At 47.6% G+C, this 21,874-nt stretch overlaps 1 long non-coding RNA gene across 6 annotated transcripts in view; it reads left to right on the plus strand.

The window, feature by feature from the left end:
- Positions 1-15,211, plus strand: part of LOC115279409 — a 27,506-nt gene extending 12,295 nt beyond the window's left edge. For 3 of the 6 annotated variants that reach the window (XR_003903424.1, XR_003903428.1, XR_003903427.1), the window contains 2 exons: positions 13,811-14,102; positions 14,714-15,211. This is a non-coding gene — a long non-coding RNA (uncharacterized LOC115279409). Of the gene's footprint in view, positions 1-6,508; positions 6,634-6,698; positions 6,893-7,319; positions 7,379-13,810; positions 14,103-14,713 lie in introns of those variants that run through there. The other 3 variants (XR_003903425.1, XR_003903426.1, XR_003903429.1) reach the window with 3 other exon arrangements.
- The last annotated feature ends 6,663 nt before the right edge of the window (positions 15,212-21,874 follow it).

Raw genomic sequence — 21,874 nt, forward strand, 5'->3', positions numbered from 1 at the left:
GTTGCAGAAAACCCCCCCCCCCCCCGCCATGTACTAGTTTCTGCCCTCCTCTGACCCACAGTCAGTGACCAGGTGTTTGGACCCCAGCCTCCTCTCCCCTCCCAGGCACCCCCCCAAGACAGCTCATCTCCCGGGGGGCTGACAAGGCTGTGCTGCCTCTCTCTGCCCCACACAGTGGCTTGGAAGCCTAATCCGTCCTGCTCCTTGAGGCTGGATGCTTTTCCATGAGCTGTGCCTGAAGTTGTTCCCACTGAGTGCCTCCTTCTGGGCATCCCTGTGCCCCCTTTTCTCTCTGTGTTCTCCACCCCATACTGTCCCTCCGGGGAGGAACTGGATTCGTGGCCTCGGGTCAAGAGTGCAGATGTGGGATGTGCAGTCAATTCCTAGTCTTTGGACCTTTTGTAGCCCGGAGACTGCAGCTGACCCCCACCCGCCTGGGAGACAGGGCAACATGGAGGACAGCACAGAGGTGGTGTTGTAACCAAGGGGAAACGTTGCAGTTTGGGGCTATGCAGGTGGAGCAATGCCTTGCGATCAGCATTCTAAGTGCAGGGGCACGAGTGGAAAGACAGCTGCCAGGAGGAACAGAGAGCTTCTCAAATCACCCCCAGCTGGTCCCCTCCCCACCACACCAGCCTGGCTTCGACAAAACCTGCCCTTCCGGTGGTAGTCCCTCCACCTTGGCTGGAAATCACTGTGTGCAGGGTGAAGATAGACGCCATCTTCTAGTGGATTGTGGGCAGGTTACTTAGTGCTCTGTACCGTATATGCCTCTTTTTTTTTACAAATGGTGATGGTGGCAAGTACCTGGTGGGTCTTATTTAAAGGTCACATGTTCCTGGCACTTAGTAGGTGCTCAGGATGAGAATGACTTCCCCCGGGGGGATGCTGAATAGTGAGCTCTGCCCAGGTCTTCCTGGGAAGGATGCTCTCAAGAACGCTTTGCAATTGAGGGTGTGTGGGAGGCCACTAGGGCAAGGCAGGCAGGAGAGGCCTCTAGAGTAGAGGGTCTGGCCAACATGTTGTGTTTCTCCTTCTGAGGCCTGAAGAGGCAGAGCACAAGTGAGGGCCTCCAGACTGGAGAATCTCGCCGGTGTCTTAGACTTCTGATTCCCCTAGCTTTGTATCTCCTTGTCTGTGGTCTTCTCCATCTTTGTTAATTGCACCTCAGCCTTGGAACCAGTTTACCTTGGGCTCCCTTCACTCACCTATCATATCCAGAGACCATCAACAAACCATACCCAGAATGTCACTCCCTTTCGTCATCCCCAAACCCCTACCTGGGTCCCAGATACCGCCCTGTCTTGCCTGTGTTAGTACTACAGCCCTTGGCTGGTCTTGCCCATCTGCAATCTGTTCTCAATGCAACAACCAGGGTCATCCTTGGAAATCAAGCCAGGGCACATGACCTTTCTGCTTCAAAACCCTCTCAGGCCTCCCATCCTGTTCAGAGTAAAAGCCATGGGCTTTGCAGTGGTCTGGGAGGCTCTCCTGACCCAGCCCTGCTACCCTGACCATACCCTCATTCCTCCGGGCCTGTTCATCCCACCTGCCATCCTGCCCCTGCCCTCTCGCAGACACTCCACGCAGCTCCGTTCAAGGGTTGGCTTTTGCTGGACTCCATCTTCACTGCTCTCTCCCTTGCCTCTTCCAGGCCTTTCTTCTGGCCTTACCACCTCAGCCAGGCCTCCCCTAGCCACTGTATTTCACATTCACTGTCCTGCCCCCCCACCGCTCTGCAGCTCTCACTCTTCTCTGTCCTGCCTTTGTTCTCCTCCGTTGTTCTCAACACCTTGCAGTGTGCCTTACAGTTGTGTGCGTTGATCCATTAGTTCCCCCTATCGCGCTGGAGACTAAATTCCAGTGGGGCAGGGATTTCCGTCTTAGCCCCTGCTGAGACCCTCACCTGTGCCATGGTAGCACTGTGTGAATATTTGTGGAATGAATGAATGAATGACTTTAGACCAGAGACAGCTGGCACAGAAAATAAACCTCTATTTCAAGCAAAAACCTTTTGGTTTTATTTACAGATATATACATATATACATATATACACATACATATATATGTACACATTTATATAAAGTGATAAAATATATGTGTTTTATATATTTATATATGGATAAAAGTTTCAAGCATATTTATCATATATATACATAGCATGTATATCAAGATATAGATAAAGTGTATGGGTGTATATATATATCTCTCAAAGACCAAAATATATTTTACATATATATAGTGCAGGTGCCATAGTTTTTGCAAAGGAGGACACTTTTGGTTTCCTGGCAGCCTCCCAGGACTCGCTCAAACAGCAATGTACAGTAAATGGGGTACTTTTAGCCTCTGGTTTTCCAAAGCGGAGGGCACATCATTGCCAGGAAGCTTCTGCCTCACTTCTATGTCTCTGGAGTGGCAGGCCAGGTCCCAGTGTGGCACATCAGACTATGGAGATGCAGTGGCCATGATTCCTTGCCAGTATGTCAAGGTCTTCGAGGCCCACTTGAGCATGAGCTGGAAGAGGTGTGCCCGTCTCAGAGTGGGAAGAGCTGGTAAGGTCCCCATAGTTTCTCTGTCCCTTGGGTGAATTTCCCCCTCTCCTCCCCATGCTCCAGTCACAGTGGCTTCTTTGTGTCCCCAAAAGGCCCATCTCCTCTCCTCCAGCCCCATCTCCAGCTCATGGCTTTGCCGGCTTCTCACCTACCTGTGTTGCTCCATGTACCATGTAGAACTGCATCTTCTAGGAAGACACATTGGAGTCCTAACCCACAGTAGCTGTGAGTACGACCTTATTTGGAAATAAGGTCTTTGTAGACATAATCCAGTTTAGATGAAATCATTCTGGATCAAGGTGGCCTCTAATCCAGTGACGGTGTCCTTATAACAGAGATGGACAGAGGGAAGACTGTGTGAAGGCAGAGGCAGAGATTGGTGGGTATGCTTCTGCAAGACATATGGTGTGTAAGATTGCTGACCTACCACAGAGGCTAGAGGGGCCAGAAGGACCTTGCCCTTCAGGTGTCAGAGAGAGCATGGTCCCACGGACACCTCAATTCAAGTTCTCCATGTTCCAGAACTGTGAGAGAATAAATTTCTACCATTTTAAGCCTCCCAGTCTGTGGACCTTTGGCCACCCCAGGAAATTCATGCACTCCCTTCCATCCTTCAGTGTCTCGGTCAGTGTCACCTCCTTGTTGAGTGACCCACCTGGAGCACCTTTTACCATCCCTCCACCGGGTGCTTATTACCATGTGTGATTCTGTTTTGCAAGCTTCCCCTGGGGCTTGCAAGCCCTCTGCCCTGTCCATGTTGCTCACTGCGTGTCCTCAGTCTCTAATGGAGCGCCTGCACACAGTGGGTGAGCAATAACGAATTTGTTGGATGCATGTATTGCAGCCCAGGGGGATCTTCCGGACTTACAGAATTAGTTCGTGTCATAGAATCCCCAGTCAGAAGATGACCCCGGGTGCTTCCCCTAGAAATCCTCAAAGTGCAATTATTCAAATTGAGTTGTTCAACCCAAGTCAGTTGCAGTAAAACAAGAGAGACTTCAGAGCGGGTGAGTACTTTCCCAGCTAGTGTCTATTCTTACTGTTTAGCCTGAATGTGTTTTCCTGCCAAGAATTAAACATGAGTTTTAACCAAGTGGTTAGCAACACCTTAAATAGAAGAAAAACCTCCAAAAATATAAGTTCTTTCACACTTACCCTCCTCCTCAACTTCCCTCTCAGCCACCCATCACCAGGACCCCCCAGTCTTGTCTCCGTGCCCTATTTTGGATCTCTACAAATCCTGCAGTATTTCTTCTTCTTGGGCTTTAGACGGAGATGTCTAGTAGGTGCTTTTGGTGATTCTAGAATTGACATTTCTCCTGAGACTCATCTGGCCCATGATTTTGTAGGTTTTGCCTCTAACGGATTCAGAGTGGCCTTTATTGAGCACCTACGGTGCTCTAGCTGCACACAACAGGGAAGTTTTCCAGTCTGTAGCTTCCTTTTCATTTCATCTGTTCCAGAAATCTATGTTTGCCATGAAGTGATCTCACTTCAGTGCTATTTTACTGATGAGGAAACTGAAACTCAGAAAGGTTAAGTAATTTGCCTACGATCACACAATCAGTAAGTGGTAGAACCCTTTTCAGACCTAGGTCTGTCTGACTTCAAAGATAGTGGGTTTTTTTTTTCCTCCTCTAAATTTACAAATGACAGAAGCAACCCCAACCAGAAATTGTGTTATTGACAGTAAGGAGTTTTATTTTATAAGGATTCGGCCGTGCCTGGGACTGTGGTGTCAGGGTCATCCAGGAGCCTGTTGGGAGGGGTTTTGGTATTGGCTTTATGGACCTGGGACCCTTGATGTGTGCTCAGGACACTCCGTAGACCGGGCAAGCCCTCTGGCTCTGTGGGGTGGAGGCAGGAAGGTGGGGTGTCATCTGCTCCAATCACTCTACTTCCTGACTCTGGACATTAGATTGGCCACTTCTCCCTCCAGCCTTGGTTTCCCCAACCATAAAACTAAAAACTCAGATTTAGTGATCTTTGAGCAGCTGTCCTGCCCTGATAATCTAGGATGTTAGCACCCTGGGGTTGTAGCTGCCAGTCTCCCATGCCTCTCCAACTCAAGCCTTCCACTTATACTTGGAGCCCATGGTCTACACAGAAAATTCCAGGCATCCCTGCAAATCCCTGCTGTCAGAGGCACCCCCCTTCCCCATCTCTCCTTACCCACTCAGGTCACATCCTCTCCTTTCCTGGAGCCAGTACCGCTGGGAGCCCTTGGCCAAGTTTCTTCACCTCCCTGTTCTCCTCTTCATGTCTCCTCTGCTCTCATTCACTCATTGTGAGGATGACATGAAATGAAGCAATAACCATCGTTCATGACTTTCTAGGGGCCAAGCTGTGTGGGGTCGGCTTAGAGGCAGACTCTGGAGCTCAGCAGATGTGTTCAGATCTTGGCTATGATGCTTACCCACTTACCAGCTATGCAGATATGGGAAAGTTGCTTCACTTCTCTGTGCCTTAGTTGTTGTTGTTTTTTGTCAAGTTTATCTATTTTGAGAGATAGAGAGTGTGCATGAGAGAGAGCCTGGGGAGAGTCAGAGAGAAAGAGAGAAGGAGAGAGAGTCCTAAGCAGGCTTTGTACTGTGAGTGCAGAGCCTGATGCAGGACTTGAATTGACAAACTATGAGATCATGATCAGACCCAAAATCAAGAGTCAGACACCTAACTGACTAAGCCACCCAGGCACCCTCAGTTTTTTCTTTTGTAGAGTGAAAACCCATCATCGGTTTGTTATGAGGGTTGAAAGTGTTCATATTTGTAATGCCCATTAAATAGTGGGGGGGCACATAGCAGGTGCCATCTAAGAGTTAGTGATTATTTCTAGGTTATCTAATTCTCAAATAAGCCTGATGTAGAGGTGCTCATTTTATAAACGGGGAAGATGAGTAACTTGGCCAAGGCCCTGATCCCCATATTTGCTATCAGGGTCAAAGCCTTCAGCTATTCTGACTGGCAGAAAATGTGCGGGGGTCTCTGAGAGAGTTGAATGGTCTGCCACAGCCATTTTGAAATTCTGAATAATTGCATCTGAATTTGTGCTTGGGAAGTGAAGTCCTGCATCCCATCACCTTCTTGCCTCCTCGGATGGGTTCCTGGCTGTCCCCTCCCTGCCCTTGCCACACCCAGTATCCATCCTCTGCTCCTGCTGGGGACCAGGGTCCAGGCATAGGAAGAGGTAGGGTGGTGGAACAGAACTGGGGACATCGATGAGGGGCTGCATGCACTCTGAAAGCATTCCCGAACATGACATTCAATAGCAAACAGGAGCACCTGCGTAGCTCAATCAGTTGAGCATCCAACCCTTGATTTCAGCTCAGGTCATGATCTCATGGCTCGTGAGTTCAAGCCCCCCACATTGGGCCTTGTGCTGACAGTGCAGAGCCTGCTTGGATCCTCTCTCTGCCCCTACCTGGCTTGAATGCTCTCTCTCTCAGGATAAATACATTAAAAAAAAAAGATTATAAATAGCAAACCAACAGCTCACAACAGATCAAGACAGAGATTGCAGAACAAAGTAAAAAGCTTTGCTTCTTCCAATTTGGACAAGAGGCCCTGTGTTTTCATTTTGCACGGGGTAGGCCTTGCTAATTATGTAGCCAGCCCTGGGCACCTGGCACGTCATCAGTGGACATTAAATGGTTGTTCTCTTCCCCTTCAACAAAACCCCCAAATGCTTACTCTGAGTTCAGTAATTCAGTGCCGTTCATTCTGGCTTTTGATTCACCGGTAGAAACAAAGTCTTTTGATGAAAACCCAGATGGTGGTACTTTTGCTGTTTTCTGCAAAGATGGCTTCCCCAGAGTGTCCTAAGGTCTTCGTATGATTTGCATCCCAAATGTGGGCTATTTCCCAACCAGCAGCCCTGTTTGGTAACAGATGATAGGAAATCTTATTTTTTTCCTTCTTCTGTTGCTATAATCTTCAGACGCAAAGTGTTCTCTTGAAGAGGCACTGTGGGCAATTAATTTATGCAAATGGAGCCTCTCTGAGGCTGGTGAGGCTGGGCCTGCCACGGAGGAATGAAGGGTGGACCGCAGACGTCGGGCAGGGTGCCACCAGGGGGGTCCCGCCGGTAAGTCTTGGCATCTGTCCGCTGCTGTCCCCGTGACTTTGGGGAGGAGACTCAGGCCACAGCAGGAGAAGGTGGGAGGCTGACAGCCAAGCAGAAAGAACCTCAGAGCCATGGGGTAGGAGAGCCCCTCATTTGGCCTGGGTCCCATGTAACAAACGGGGCTCCTTGGGGTAGAGTAAGCAGCAACCCCAGGCTGAGCCCAGGTACCGCCGCAGATCCGCGTCCAGCAAGAGGCCTTGGATGGAGTGGAATAGACAAGGTACCCTGCTGGGAGCAATGTCTCCTTGCAAGTCATGGCACATTCTGCAGATGGAGCATTCCAGAAAGAGTGAGGGATGCAGGGGAGCCCTCGAGGGAAGCTCAGGAAGGAGGAAAGGTAGCCTGGGATTAGAGAGGGGTATGGGGTCAGTGGGGCCTCAGCCAATGCCTTTACGTTGGAAACTGTCCCATCTTTGAGAGCCTGCTGCCCAAGCACCCAGGCCGGTCTCATTTCCACAGCTGCCTTGGACATCTCTGAAACTGCCGGTTGTGGCAGCTTACACTGTGGACCCACCGAGGTGTCCATGTATCTTTATTGTTCGTATGCCTGTTCGCACCACACCCCAAAGCTACCCCTCCACCAGCTCTGCTGTTCCAACAGCACCTTCACCCACCCAGACACATCTCTCCTGATTCTCTGTTTACAGGAGAATGCATAGGAAGATTGGGGCCAGGGCATGGAAGACCTGGCCTGGGGTTCCTTTGGGTGAGTTTTGTCATGTCTTTGAGAGGGGACAAGACTAGCTTGGGTCAGAATCCAGATAGCACTCTGAACTCCCAACATGTGGTCGAGTGTATACTTTTTACTTGTGCTTTATCATTTTCTGCTACTAGCTGACATTTACTGACTGTCTATAAGCTTGGCCCCCTTGCTGAGCACTCTATGTATACAATCGTTTTCTTTTCTTTTCCTCTTCTTTTTTTCCTTTCCTTTCTTCTCTTCTCTTCTCCTCTCCTCTCCTTTCTTCTCCTCTCCTCCCCTTTCTTTTCAAGTAGGCTCTAGGCTCAATGTGGGGCTTGAACTCACGACCCTGAGATCAAGACTCTCATGTTGTACCAACTGAGCCAGCCAGGTGTACCTCCTATCTTTTTTATTGAGATATAATTTACAAAAATGCAAAGATCTTAAGTTCTAAGTTCAGTGAGTTTTGACAAATGTATAGACTCATGTACCCATCCATCACCCCCAAGTACCCACCCATTACTGCCGAATACAAATAGAGGGTATTTCCATCCCTCCAGAAATGTCCTCGAGTTTCTTCCTGTTCACTCTCCTACTGCCCTCACATGAAGACAAACACTGTTCTGATTTCTGTCACCATGAATACTACAGATTCATTTCTCTGTTCTAGAACTTATGAAGGAAGTCCTCCTCTTTCATGTCTGACTTCCTTCACTCATGGAGTGTTGATGATATTTCTCTGGGTATCCCCGTAGCTGTTCCTTTCCATTGGTGGCCACGATTCCATTGTCTAGACACACCTAAACTCTGTTTATCTCTTCATCTATCGATGGACAGTTGGGTTGTTTTCAATTTGGGGTGATGATGGGTAAGCCTGCTCTGAGCTTTCATGTACGTGGCTGTTTGCAGACATATGTCTTGGGGAAATACCTAGGAGTGGAATTGTTGGGTCATATGTTAAGTGTATTTTTAGTTTTCTAAGCAGCTGCCCAACTGTTTTTCCAAGGGGTTGTATCATTACTGTACTCCCGCCTTGAGTGTCTGAGCATTCCAGTTGCTCCATACTGTCACCAGCACTTGGTATTGACAGTCTTTTTCACTTTGGCCACCCTGGTTGGTGGGTGGAAATGGTATCTTGTTGTGGTAATTTACATTTCACTGATGACTAATGGGCATCGAGCACGTTGTTATGAACTTATTCTATGTATCTTCTTATGTCAAGGGTCTGTTTGAGTTTTTTGCACTTGGGAAGGGAGTTCCTTGTCTAACTACTGAGGTGCAGGAGTTCTTAACATGTTCTGGATACGAATCCTCTGTGAGATATATGAGCTGCTGTCTGTGCCTGCACGATCCTTTTAATCCTTTCAGGAACCCTGTGAAGTGAATGTTATTATCTCCACCTTGTTTTAGAGAGGCAGAAACTGAAGCACAAACTGAAGCATGGAGAGGTTAAGTGAAATGCCCAAGGTCACACAGCAATACCCAGTAGCAGAATGAGGATGCAGACCCACTTGTGTGTGACTCAGGACACTAACTTCCAGAAGATCCCAGAAAGCGTCTCTCCACACACCAATCCTTGTATCTCCCTGGCAGCCTGGAAATGTGCCGTCCTCAAGCCAGTGCCCAGCTGGGTTATTTCAGTTCACACTTGCTCCCTCTGCTTCACACATACCAGACCATCCTGGGAAGTAGTCGGCTCCCAGAACCCAGTTGGGGCACTGTCTCCTCTGGAGGATGCCACAGGGCTTTGAGCTGCTCTGATGAAAGACAAACTGTGGGTAGTTTTACAGGCCTCTGAGGATGCTGGCAGAGTTAGCTGGTGCCAGGAATAACAACGAGGGGCCCAGGCAGGCTTGCTGCCAGCCCTGCGGTGGGAGGTGTCCCTCGAGGAGGTGAGCCAGGCCATGGGGAAGGAGGAGGCTCATGGGTGGGAGGGCAGGGCCAGGATACTTGTCCACAGCTGTCTCAAAGAAGGGTGCCCCCAGGGACTCTGAGAAGGGGAAGGGGCCCCTGTGGAAGTCAGAGTAAATGGCGAGGAGGTTTTGTAAGAGCAGGAATCACAGCAGCTACAGTCATCAACATGCTAGACAGACCGGCGAGCCCTTGCTGAGTGCTCCCGGCGTGCCAGGCACCGTGTCTGCACGTAGCATCCCTCATAGGTGCCTCATGTAGCTGCTTTGCACCTACTGGCTTCATGCTCATAATAGCCTCATGAGACAGGTATTATTAAAACATCCACGGAAGGAAACTGAGGTTCAGAGAGGTTAAATGATTTGCCTAACGTCACATCGTTTGTAAGTGGTTGAGGTGTAGCTAATTCTAAAGCTCAGTCACTTAAATGTTATGCTCTGATGCCTTTCTGTTCAACACAATTGTGACAAATTGCAACTTTTTATTAAGCACTGCATTAGGTGTCTTGGTCAGGGGAATATAATGCTGAACAAGATCTATTCCTGTCTTTGGGTTGAATGGTGGCTTCCAGAAACATATGTCTACATCCCGGAATCTATGACTGAGTTCATTTGGCAAAAAAGGTGTTTGTAGATGTAATTAAGTGAAAGATCTTGAGATCATCCTCGGTCACCTGGGTAGTCCTAAATCCAATGACAAGCATCCTTATAAGAGATAGAAGAAGAGAAGACAAGGGAGAAGAGGAGGCCATGTGAAGACAGAGACAGAGGCCAGAGCAGGGTAACCATAAGCTGGGGAGTGTCTGGAGACACCAGCAAAGCCTTCTTTCCTTGCACCTCAAAGGGTACAGGGCTGTAGCATATTCTGCTCATTAGACAGTCATTAGGTCCAGCCCATACACACTGAAGAGAATTACACAGGGCTTGAACCCTGGAAGCCAAGATCCCTGGGGGCTGTACTGGAGGGTGCCCCCCTTTCCCCCACTTTCCCAAGAAGGCAGGAATCTTACCTTCTATTTCTTTGGCATTCCCAAGGCATCTGGCTCCCTGGGCAGCAAGGAAGAGAGAGAACAAAGTGCATTGACCATGTGGGGGCTACTGAGCTGGGTTCTTATACACATCCTATTATGCAGTATCATTTCAACCCAGCAAGGGTTCTTTCCCATTGAACAGAAGGGATAACTGAAGCTTAAAAATGAAGGCCACACAGTAGCATGTTAGAGTGAGCTATTGGACCTTATTTTAGCTGCATCATCATCATCACCTGAATTTCTGGGCCCATGCACAAAGTTTCTCACTGGTAGGTCTGGGCGGTGGGGGCTGGAGAATTTGTGTTTCAAACAGGTTCTTAGAGGGAGCTGACTGTAGGTCTGTGGACCGCACTTTAGGACCCCTGGATAGTCATTGTTGCAGCCACAGGAGATCCCTGAATTGTTAGTGGATTAAAAAATGAAACACATTTCTTGCTCAAGTCACAGTCCTACCAGAGTGAGCTGGCTCTCTTGTTCATGCACTGTCTGGAGCATGTTGTTCCCCCAAGGTCACCTTGGAAGGGAAAGAAGGCAGAAGGTCATGTGGGATGTTTTAAGGGGCTAGGCCTGGATTGGCTTTCCTGCCTTTTGCTCACACTCTATTGGCCCTAACTCAGTCATATGGCCCAGAACAACTGCAGGGTCAGCTGGGAAATGTAGTCTTCCCCAGGAGGAAGAGACGGTAAGCCTAGCAGGCAGCTGGTCAGGGCCGGGTTGGTGCTTGGTCTCAGGTGCTTCATCTCCTGCCTTCTCCCTGGTTCAGGTGCTTTTACTGCACTTTTTCATATTAGCCGGTGTCAAGGGATTTCTTTTTCCTTAAAAATTGAAAAAAGAAAAGAGGAAAGAGACATTTCTTGGGTCCATTGGTCCATTTTGCGGTCATTAGCCTTCAGCTTTGTAGAAGTCCAGGTGCTCCGCAGAACAACTGTCAAGCACTTTGAAAGCTCCCAGCGTGTTTTCAGGGGTTTCTTGCATGAGTTTCACTTCTACCATCTTAAGCAACCAATGCAGGGCTGCCATCTCCAGTATGTGGGGACCCCTTGGCTACTGCTTCTTCAATGCCTAAGCCCTTGAGTAGGGCTCCAGATAGGCTCTGTCCAAGTTAAAAACATGATGCTCTTGCCACTATATCCTCACTGCTCCAGAAAGCTCCAAATGTGACTGTCTCAGCCATCTGCAATATCCAGCTTTCATGACGTTGTACATACTGTGACGTCTGTCTGAGCTCCCTGTCTTCCTTCCAGACTCAACTTCAATGAAGCTCCCTGACGCTTTCATCCATCAGCCAAATGAGCCCTCAGCTTGCCATCATTCTGAAACAGAGGAATAGACATGCCCCCCTGTCTGTGCCCCTGTAGACTCCAAAGGCCTCTGCTGTGCCCAGCTTTCCTTAGAGCATGAGATGTTCGGGAGGAAAGACAGTGTGGCATCCTTTACTGACTTCTTCATCACCTGCAAGACCGAATCTAGAACACTTTCTGTGACATACAAAGCCCTCCCTAAGATCCAGAGGGTGAAGAGTGACAACTCTGGCACTGGTTTGGGTCCTAGGTCCAGCACCTGTGGGGTGTGTGACTTTGGGCAATTTGTTAGCTCAGTGTTTCCATCTGTGCAGTGGCACTAATAGTATAGCATCTATTCAATGAAATAATGCACCTAAAGCCCTTCGAACAGTGTCAAGTGCATGGAAAACACTCAAGAAATGCCAGCCATCATTCTGTCATCATCATTACTCTTTGCAATCTTCTCACATGCTTATTGCACTTACTTGCTGTCAATTTTGATGGTCCTGCATTCCTGTGCTTTTGCACTGCTGATTCTTCTCCCTGGAGGTCCCTATCTTTCACCTGTTTGTTCATTCATATCTACTCATTAACTTATTCATTCATTCAACAAAATTTTGTTGAGTTCTCAACTACTCATCCAATAGACTCATTTCAGTCATCCCTTTCTTGTCATTTCCATTAGATTTATGACTTCAGTTTTTAAGTTATTTATTCTTCTGTATCTTTGAATAACTTGAGAGTAGAAAAAATGTCCTTTTACCCACTAGATTTACTTCTCTGAACCTAGGTTCTAATATCATGGTTGCCACATAGTAGGAGCTTAATAAATATTACTGAATGAATATTTGAATGCTGCTCATCTCAGATACATCTGTCCCCAATATCTAGGATATCATAGGTGCTCATCCAGGACTCCATTTCTCTTACATGAAACCAAATCACCCTACATTCATAGCACCTATAGGTTAGGGCTGGGGGAGAGCCACTTTTAATCAGCATACCTGGATTTTTGCCACTTTCTGAGCCAGAAGCTTTCCCTGGTCCTGTTTGACCAAGTTAAAGGTGACCAGTGGGCTGTCTTCTGATAAGTGCAAGAGGATGCCATTTGTACCTGTGTTCCTTGGACCATTCCTAGAGTAACCGAAGACTTCTTAACTGCCGTATCTGTTGACCCAGTCCAGAGGGTATGTTTCATGGGGTCCTGGAACCCCAGTGCTTGGATTAGTGCTTGGAAATCAGGGAGGGTGGGAAAGAAGAGGAGAGGAAGGGAAGAAGTAGGGAAGGGAGAGAGAAAAGAAGGGGCCTTTCCCCAGTAATCAACACTTTACAGATGAAAAATTGGGGTCAAAATGACTGTACCAGTAAGCCAATGATGTGGATGGCAACCTCTGGTCTAAATAGTTCATTGGTCCTTTTTTCATGAATTTGATTTCTCTGGCAGCTGACATCTGGTCTTGCTTTGCATGGTGGCTCTAGAATTTAATCTGACTTCTTTCTATGTCACCTTCTGTAATCTCTTGGTTCCTTGGCCCCTTGGAGGTGGCAGGGTGCCAGGCCTGGCTAGGATAGCACATTGTGTGCTGGTGGTAGCCTTACTCTAGATGCTGGGATTTGGAAAGGCTGAATCTGGCATCCATCCCATGGCCCCTTGAGAGGGACACATGGGCTGTTGCTTGTTTATGTCATGGCAGAACTGCAAATCATTTTTTTCCTAATATACTTATAGAAGGTTGTTCTGACATTGTCCTAACTTTTACTTCTTCTCATCAATGGTCATACCTAAAACCACTTTTCTTTATTCCTGTGAAATAAGAATAATATTAATTGAGATTACAATATGGGACAGAGATTTTTCATGATATTTTCTCACCTGTTGACTCATTTATTCTTCACAATAATCCTGCAAAGTAGACATTACTAGTCCATGTAACAGGTAAGGGAAGTGTGTGTCTCAGAGATTTTGATTTCACATAGCTAGTAAGTATCTTTTCATTACCTATATCATCTGTCTGCCCCTTTAATGACCCTGCCTGAGTCACTTGTAGGGTTTTGTTCAGGCTACTTTGGCAATTGGCTTTCTTCCGTATCACACATTACATGCCTCAACCACTGTGCTTGTGTTTCATGGTCTCCTGTAACATGGACTCGAACACTAATTTGTTTGTAGTTATTATTCCTCAAAAGGAAAAAGAAAGCGCCACTTATGTTTCTCTTCTTTTATCTTTCCAGACCCTGAGGGGCTGATTCTCTGTGGCTCTTTTGGAGCAGATGTGACCAAGAAATCAATACAGCCATTAGATTAATCTGCAGCAACCATAATGTCATTGCATCTTTCGTCCTGTGATGTTAACAGAGATGTCAGAGCCAGGAGGAGAGGAGACACTTAAAAGAAGGAAGATCCTCTGAAGTGAGGAGAAAAATGAAAACCCCACGGAGACTCACTTAATGGACAAGAGATGGCAGGTGGCTGCCTCTGGTATCATCAGGTCTTCTTGCAGAGAATGCAGTGACTTCGTTGCAGGTGTAGTGGGGGTGTCTGAAAGCTCAGGCATTGGGAAGCCCCTCAGGAGGGTGTGAATTCAGGAGTGGTGAAGCAGTAGCCTGAGCTAAAGTCTCTCGTTTCCAGATTCTCAGTCCCTCCAGAGGTAGGGTGGAGTGGGAAGACCCCATGGGATTTCCTTCTTCCAGTGCATCTGGCCTTTTATAGTTATTATTCTCATTATTAATATTTCCTTACACAAGGAGGGAGGGCATCCTTTATCAGCCCAGGGCTTGATTCTTGGAAAGAATTCAAGAAATGTTTGAATGGTGAAGTTTGCTCCACCCACAGACCACATTCAGTTATTTGACAGCTAGGAACTGAGCGCCTGCTAGGTTCAGGCCCTGCTCTAGGTGCACAGGAGGGGGTGTGTGTGCGGGGATGTGGGGAAAGTTCTGAAGTAAACAAAATATACAAGAACCCGGTCTTCAAGGAGATCACATTCTATTGGAGACTAAAATTGAGCTAAGCTAGTAGCTTGAATTTTCTCTCCTGCACAGTTGGCCAACTGCCCCCCAGAATCTCTTCTCCTCTTCCTCCTTCGTAGAGCAGCCGTTCTTACCCCGGGGTAATTTTGCTCTTCCCTTCCCCAGAAGATATTTGGCGATGCCTGGAGACGGTGTTTGGCTGTCATGACCTGTGGGTGTATGCATGTGTGACTAGCATCTGGTATGTAGAAGCCAGGGATGCTACCCACTGTCCGACTGGGCACAGAATATCCCCCGCAACAAAGATTTTTCCAGCCTGCAGTACTGACCAGACCAACGGTACTAAGACTGTGAAAGTCTGGTGGAGACAAGAGACTGAGCAGCCGGTGACTACATTTCCCAGCATCCCAAGGGGGCTACGTGTGGCCAGGTGACTGGGTCTCACCAATGGAGTGTGGACAGGCCTGCTGTGCCCATGCCTATGTGCAAGGCTCCTCCCTCTCCCCTCCCTTCTCCCCGAATCCCCTACCCCTTCCTCTCTCCCGGGATGGATGAAAACAGAAACGTGATTTGGTCTCGTGATTTGTTTATTCCTCATAGACATTTGTTTCTACAGTCCAACTTGGAGAATAAACAGGCACATGGCTGTAATTTCCACCACAATCTGCTGCTGAGGAGAGGTTCAATATGAGGATAAGGGCCTGGGAGCTGGAGGGGGTGTGTTTGGGTTACAGGATAACTGGAGGCCCCTGTGATGACCCACATAGAGATCCTATCAGTCAAGATCCAACCCCCAGGACTGATGGTGACAGTGGAGCCACTTGGGGACATAAATCACCAAGTAAGGAGAGCTGTCTGCCAGTCAGAGACACTCACCTGGGCCTTCCATGGGAAAAGGCACATTTGGGGATCTCTCCATCTTAGCAATTTAATCCACCCTAACTGCTATGGTCACCAAGTCTTGTCAATAATGCCTGAATGATAAGAATAGCTAACATTTACTGCACATACACTGTGAGCCAGACACTACGCTCTTTACGTGTAAGATCTCATTTTTATCTTCATACCAACTCTCTAAAATGGGCACTATTATGATTCTTGTTTTACAGATAAAAAAACAAGTGTTCCAGGAGGTTAGCAGGGCACATAAGTGCCACGTGGAAGTTTTATGCCAGATTTCAGCCTCCACCATTGAAAGCAAGTTCCTTTCTCTGTTGTTATAATCTCACCACTTGTGAACCTTGGGAGTCACAGCCTGTTTCACCTTTGGTCCCTTTGCCTCCAGTGTAGATACTGCAGATAGAATGACTTTTTTTTTTTTTTAAGATAGGATGGCTTTTTCTTTTTCTTTTTCTTTTCTTTTTGCAATCAGGGGAGGGGCATCCAGAGAGGGAGACACAGAATCTGAAGGAGGCTCCAGGCTCTGAGCTGTTTGCATAGAGCCTGATGCGGGGCTCAAACTCACGGACTGTGAGATCATGACCTGAGCCATAGTCGGACTCTTCGCTAACTGAGCTACCCAGACACCCCAGTTTATTTGTTTATTTTGAGAGAGAGTGTGTGTGGGAGGAGCAGAGAGAGAAGAAGAGATAGAATCCCAAGCAGGCCCTGAGCTGTCAGCATGGAGCCTGATGCGGGGCTTGAACTCATGAATCATGAGTTCATGACCTGAGCCAAAACCGAAGAGTCAGATGCTTAACTGACTGAGCCACCCAGGCACCCCAAAAGGAATATTCTTTTTCCATAATTATTCTTGCTCTGCAGAGGGAATCACAGCTAAAGTAACAAGCTTCCCCTGTATATTTCCAAGAGTTCAAGCAAGGATTGTTTGACCATCTCCTGGGAACACCACTGAAAGGATTCTTATGTTGGGTGGGAGGCTTATTCCTACCAGACATTGCTGCAGTTTCTCAACACACAGCTAATTGCACAATGTAAGGTGAACCCAGTTTTTCATCTTTGTTCAGCTCTCAAGTTCTATTTATTCTATTAAAAACCATATTGGCTTTGGAGACTAATTTGGCAGCATTATACTACCGCAACTTTACTCCTAATTATACTCCCCAGAGAACTCTCATGTCCAAAGGAGAAATGCAGTATTTGTAATAGCAAAGAACTGCTAAGCCAAATGTATATCCACAGAAGAATGGACAAAATGAACTCATGCAAAAAGCATAAATGAAGTATAAATAAATGAATTAGAGCAACATGTGCTACCTATAAATGAATCTTAGAAACAGTGTGAAGGATAAAAGCCATCTCAAAAAAAATAGATATAGTATGACATCACAAGGAATGTTATATATAGTGCCAGTCAGGGTCCCCATAGGAAGCGAAAAAGCAAACTTGGAATTCTGGAGAGAAAGAAAGGAAGGGACCTTTTCCAAGGGTGGCAGGTGTGGTGGATTGTTTCATGGCCACAAATTCCCACATCACTCCTTCCATCCAGAGGTGGAATATATTCTTCCATCCCTATTAATCTGGGCTGGTTTTGCGACTTGTCTTGATGAGAGACTGTGGCAAAAGTGACTTGGAATAGGTTACGTAAGACTTGAATTTTTCTCCCTTCTCACCTTTTTAAAAAATGTTTTATTTATTTTTTGAGAGAGAGAAATCAGGGGAGGAGCAGAGAGAGAGAGAGAGACACGGGAGCAGAAGCAGGCTTTGCTCTGATAGCACAGAGCCTGATGGAAGGCTCAAATCTATGAACCTTGAGACCATGATGCTTCGCTGACTGAGCCACCCTGGTGCCCCTCCCTTCACACTTTTGAAATGCCTGATATTATAGAAAAGGGCCTGAACCAGCCTGCCAGAGGCCTCGTGGAGAGAAAGACCCAACCTCTAGCCAGTACTGACCACCAGATACGTGAGCAAAGCTGCCCAGGGCCAGCCGACCCCTAGCTGATCACGAGTGGGGTACCGCCCGATGTATGAGGAATGTAGCCAGAACTGCTCTGAGCCGAGCTTCCTATTTGACCCCAGCTCAGATTACCAATCCACAGAGTTATGAACAAAAAGCTGGTTAATACTTTCAGCTATTAAGTTTTAAGGTGTTTGTTGGGCGTATATAATCAACTTAGAGGGTTAAGGAGCCTGGAAGAGGTGCTCAGGCATCTAAGAACTAGCAAGGAGTTCCTGAAGGAGGTCGCAATATTATGGGGAGCCCCCACAGGGGCTGTGGCTGCACAGGGGGGCTACTGGGAGAACCCCAGAACCACAGAACTGGGGCAGGGATGGAATGGGGGAAGAGATACCCCAATCTCTCTCCTTCTCCTCCCTCCAGTCTCCTGCCAGGCCCTCCTGTTGGTTGAGCCCAACCCGAACGTAGAAGGCAAGGGGGCTTAAGAGAGGCCTTCCACTGAGGCCAGCCTCCTTGGCACAGAAAATGGATCTGGGTGGGGCTGGGGGCAGATGGGGAATCGCAAGGTCATATGTTGTTCCCGAACAGCAGACTGTAAGAACATTTAAAGGAATGAGAAGCCACAAATCCAGATAGACTTTACTTCTGGGGAAGGAGGGATTTCTACCTTACACAGTCTAGTGGGTGCTTCCATATGCGTGTTTCTGTGTATGGTCCACGTGGGAAAGAAGGAGAAGAGTTTCACACAGGCTCGCTGGGCACCGGACCCTCCACCACATGCTTTCACAGATGCCATATTTGAGTTGGGTCTACCCGCACCCAGAAGAGCGAGGGGAAGATAGGAGTGTGGAGGCTGAGGTGCTTTCCCGGACCTCTTTGCTTGGTCCATGGCTGCTGAATTTCATACTTAGGTCTGTCCACCTCTAGCACCTTCGTCTGGGTAGTAGACCCTTCCTGGTGTCACGGCAGATAAATAAGATTTGCTCAAATCACTCTGTCAGTGCCTTCCTCTCTCCTTCCATCCTCCACCCCCTTTCCTTCACACTTGAAGATGGAGGAAGAGATAAAATGATCCCTGGATATTAGTTGTCTAATAGGAATGTTTACAGTAAAATAGGGTGTGTGAGGCCTGCCTTTTCAGAAACAGCACCTGGGGTGATGGATAGGAATGTTTTTCAAATTCAGCTGTCAAAGCCAGGGCAATCATCGCTGCCTCCTGGGTGGAAAGTGATTTACAATTTTCCTCTTTAGTGCCATCTTAAGACAAACGGGCACTTTTGTTTCCATGGAGAACCCACTCTCCCCTCTGAGATGAAGGCCCGCTTGACTGTCTTCCTTCCTTCTCTCTTTCTCCTTCTCTCTTTCTCCCTTTCCAATCTCCATCTTCTGCATTTACTCCACAGTGTCTTCTGCCTTTCCCTTTGTCCAGCCAGCTTCCTAGCAGCAGGGCAAAGGCACAGCCTGAGTCTCACGCCAGAGAAGGGGAATGCGTGGCCCTGCCGCCTGCCCCTATGGAGAGGTTCTTAGAATCCTCTGGGGGCTGAGAAGTTTGCACCCTGGTTCTTTGGACTGTTCTCTTCCTAAGGGCTTGTTTGAAAAGGGCTCCGAGTGGCAGAGTAAGCCTGGGCCCATAGTGGCTGTGGCATGGTCTCGATTATGGTTCTGTGGCCTCAGATCTCGTGTGGCTGCAGTTTACATCACCTCTCTGTTTCTTTACTTGGAAAGTGAGAACAACCCTCCCAAGAGTTACCCTGAGAAAACCATGGGAAGATGCTTTCCTGTGGGTCCTTCAGGTCAGCAGCTAGCACCCATGACTTTTGATCCTGAAGTTTACTTGCTAACAGCCTTCACAAAAGATGGGAGGCTCCTTCGAGAGGACCCCTCAAGAGGTCAGAACAGAAGTGAGGCCTTGCCATGGCACGGGCAGGCCAAGCTGGTGGGGCTGCTTTCATGCTTTCTGTCTGTAGAGTTTCAGTGTGTCGGGCTCTGGGTCTGGGTGTTTAGAACCAAAGAGGAAGGTAAAGCTAATGTCAGAGTGTGTCTGTTGCCTGTGAAGAGCTCTAAATGTGTGCCCGAGATGGTTTGTGTAGTGTGAAGACAGGTCTGTGTCCACATATGAGCATGCCTGTGTGTGCACGTGGTTTTGTGTGCGTGCATGCATGTCGAGTATGAAGATGAATCTGTGTCCACATGTGCATATGTGCACCTGTATGGCATGAAGGCAGTTCTGTGTACACATGAGCATGCCTACATATCATGTGGTGGTAGGTATGTGTGTATGTGTGCACCCACGTGTGTGTGCGTGCATGCATGTACCTGTGCGTTCTCCTCAAGGGTGGAGAAGGGCAGTTTGAACAATAGCCACTTGTTTATTTTGCATCAGGTCTGGAGGCTCCACTAACAACTGAATCCTGAACATGTAGTCAAAATGGTCTGATGCTCGGCTCTGAGTGGATGGGGTTGGCCTGGGAGGTGTGGTGTCCTAAACAAAAGCCCCTTTCTCCTTGTCCTACCCACCTGGGAGGGAGGTCTCTATCTCGGAGCAGATGTGTGTCCTCATGGCCTGGTTCTGCTCTGAGCTGGGATTTGGTGTCAGGGACTGAAGCTCAGGTGTTCATGCATTTCCAGAATCTGTCTGGTTTTACTCAGGGTTTTGTTATTGGTAACGGTAAGTGTGTGTGTGCTTGGTTCCAGCTAAATATGTGATGACTGTTCCTTCCTTTATCCTTCCTCCCTCACTCCCTCCCTTCCCCCCTTCCTTCTGTCCCTGTCTCCCACACACACTGAGCACCTTCTCTGTGCCAGGTCATGTTCCACGGGCTAAGGACACAAAGATGATTCAGAAATGGCCCGTGTCCTGGAGAACATCTAGTGTATTAGGAAGGAAGATAAGTCAAGAAGCTTCAGTAAGAGAACACAGCTATGGATGGGGCCATAGGGCATTCTGGGAGCACAGAAGGGAGCCCTTGGTCTCTGAGGGGCTCTGTGAAAGACTTCCAGGATACCGTGTACTTGAACTAAATCTTGAAAGTCAAGGAACTCACCAGCTTGGGGAAGTGTAGATAATAAAAGAAACTTTGTAAAAATAGCTGCTACTTTCCAGCAGGTGGTACTTTAAGGGGTGGACAGAGTCATCAACCCACTTATGGTGGACTCTAAGAGGTCACACAGTTCTTTGTTAAAAATGAGCTGTGACACCGCTTTGTACTAGAAATGTATTAACTGAAATGGCAAATGATTCAAGGCAAACACAGATTAAGAGGTGAGCCCCCTTTTCATTTTTTAAAATTACTATTATTTTTTATTTTTAGAGAGAGAGAGACAGAGACAGAGACAGAGCACAAGTAGGGGAGAGGGGCAGAGGAAGACAGAGAGAGTCTTAAGCAGGCTCAACGCTCAATGCAGAGCCTGACATGGGGCTCAATCCCATGACCCTGGGATCATGATGTGAGCCAAAATCAAGAGTTGGACACTCAACTGACTGAGCCACCCAGGCACCTCCTTCTATATCTTTTATTTGCCAATTTATATTTCCAAAGGAGTAAGTACAGAGAAGGGAATGAGCAACTTCTGAGTCCCTACTGTATGTCAGGTAGCTCTAAACGTCACCCCACCAACAGCTCGGTAGTGGGGATGGTTACCTCCATTTTATAACTGAGGGGACTGGGACTTAGGTAAAGTTTCTTCCCCAGGCAAAGAACAGGACTCTGAACCACAATCTATAGCGCTCACTCACCAAAACTGTCCTTTGTAAGCATTGTCTGCAAGAATCTTCTACTGTGAACATAGCATGATGTCTTAACAGACTTCTTGTCAAGGATCATAAACTTGGAATTCAATATAAAGTCACTATTATTCCAGAAAAAGAGAACCTGGATGCCTGCCCCTTATGAAAAAATAGCATGCCTTAGTGAGATGGACTATTAATATACATTGTCATGACATCAGTATTGCAGAAGCCTCCTTTTGGAGAGCCAGGATGCTGCTAATTTGCATACTGCTTTGCATTCATTTGCATCTGCTCTCCATATGCAAAATCAAATGCAGCTAATTAGTGCAACCTTGTTACAATGAGAAGCAGGCCCAGCCTTCTGTGCCAGGGCATTCAGAGCCCAGAACAGGGACCGAAGCTATCCAAAGCCGGTCACATCCTGGGTTGGACGTGCCTGAGAGTGGAAAAAAGGATGCATGCTCTGAATGAAAAGTAAGGTCACTGAGTATCTTTAGTTTTCAAATATTAGCCCTTTGAAGTAACTATTGCAGAGAAAGAGAGAGAGAGAGATCAAAGAATGTGGCCAGAATTCTGCTGCAGGTAGAAACTTCATCGGAGAATGAGCACAGGATTTGGAGCCCAAAGGCCTCAGGTGAAGTCAGCACTGGAGATTGGCTTTGCCACTTAAAAACTGTGGGATCTTGCGTTCATGACAACATGGTTGGACCTAGAAGGCATTATGCTAAGTGAAACA

The sequence above is a fragment of the Suricata suricatta genome, chromosome 15, assembly GCF_006229205.1.
Source record: "Suricata suricatta isolate VVHF042 chromosome 15, meerkat_22Aug2017_6uvM2_HiC, whole genome shotgun sequence".
Lineage (NCBI taxonomy): Eukaryota > Metazoa > Chordata > Mammalia > Carnivora > Herpestidae > Suricata > Suricata suricatta.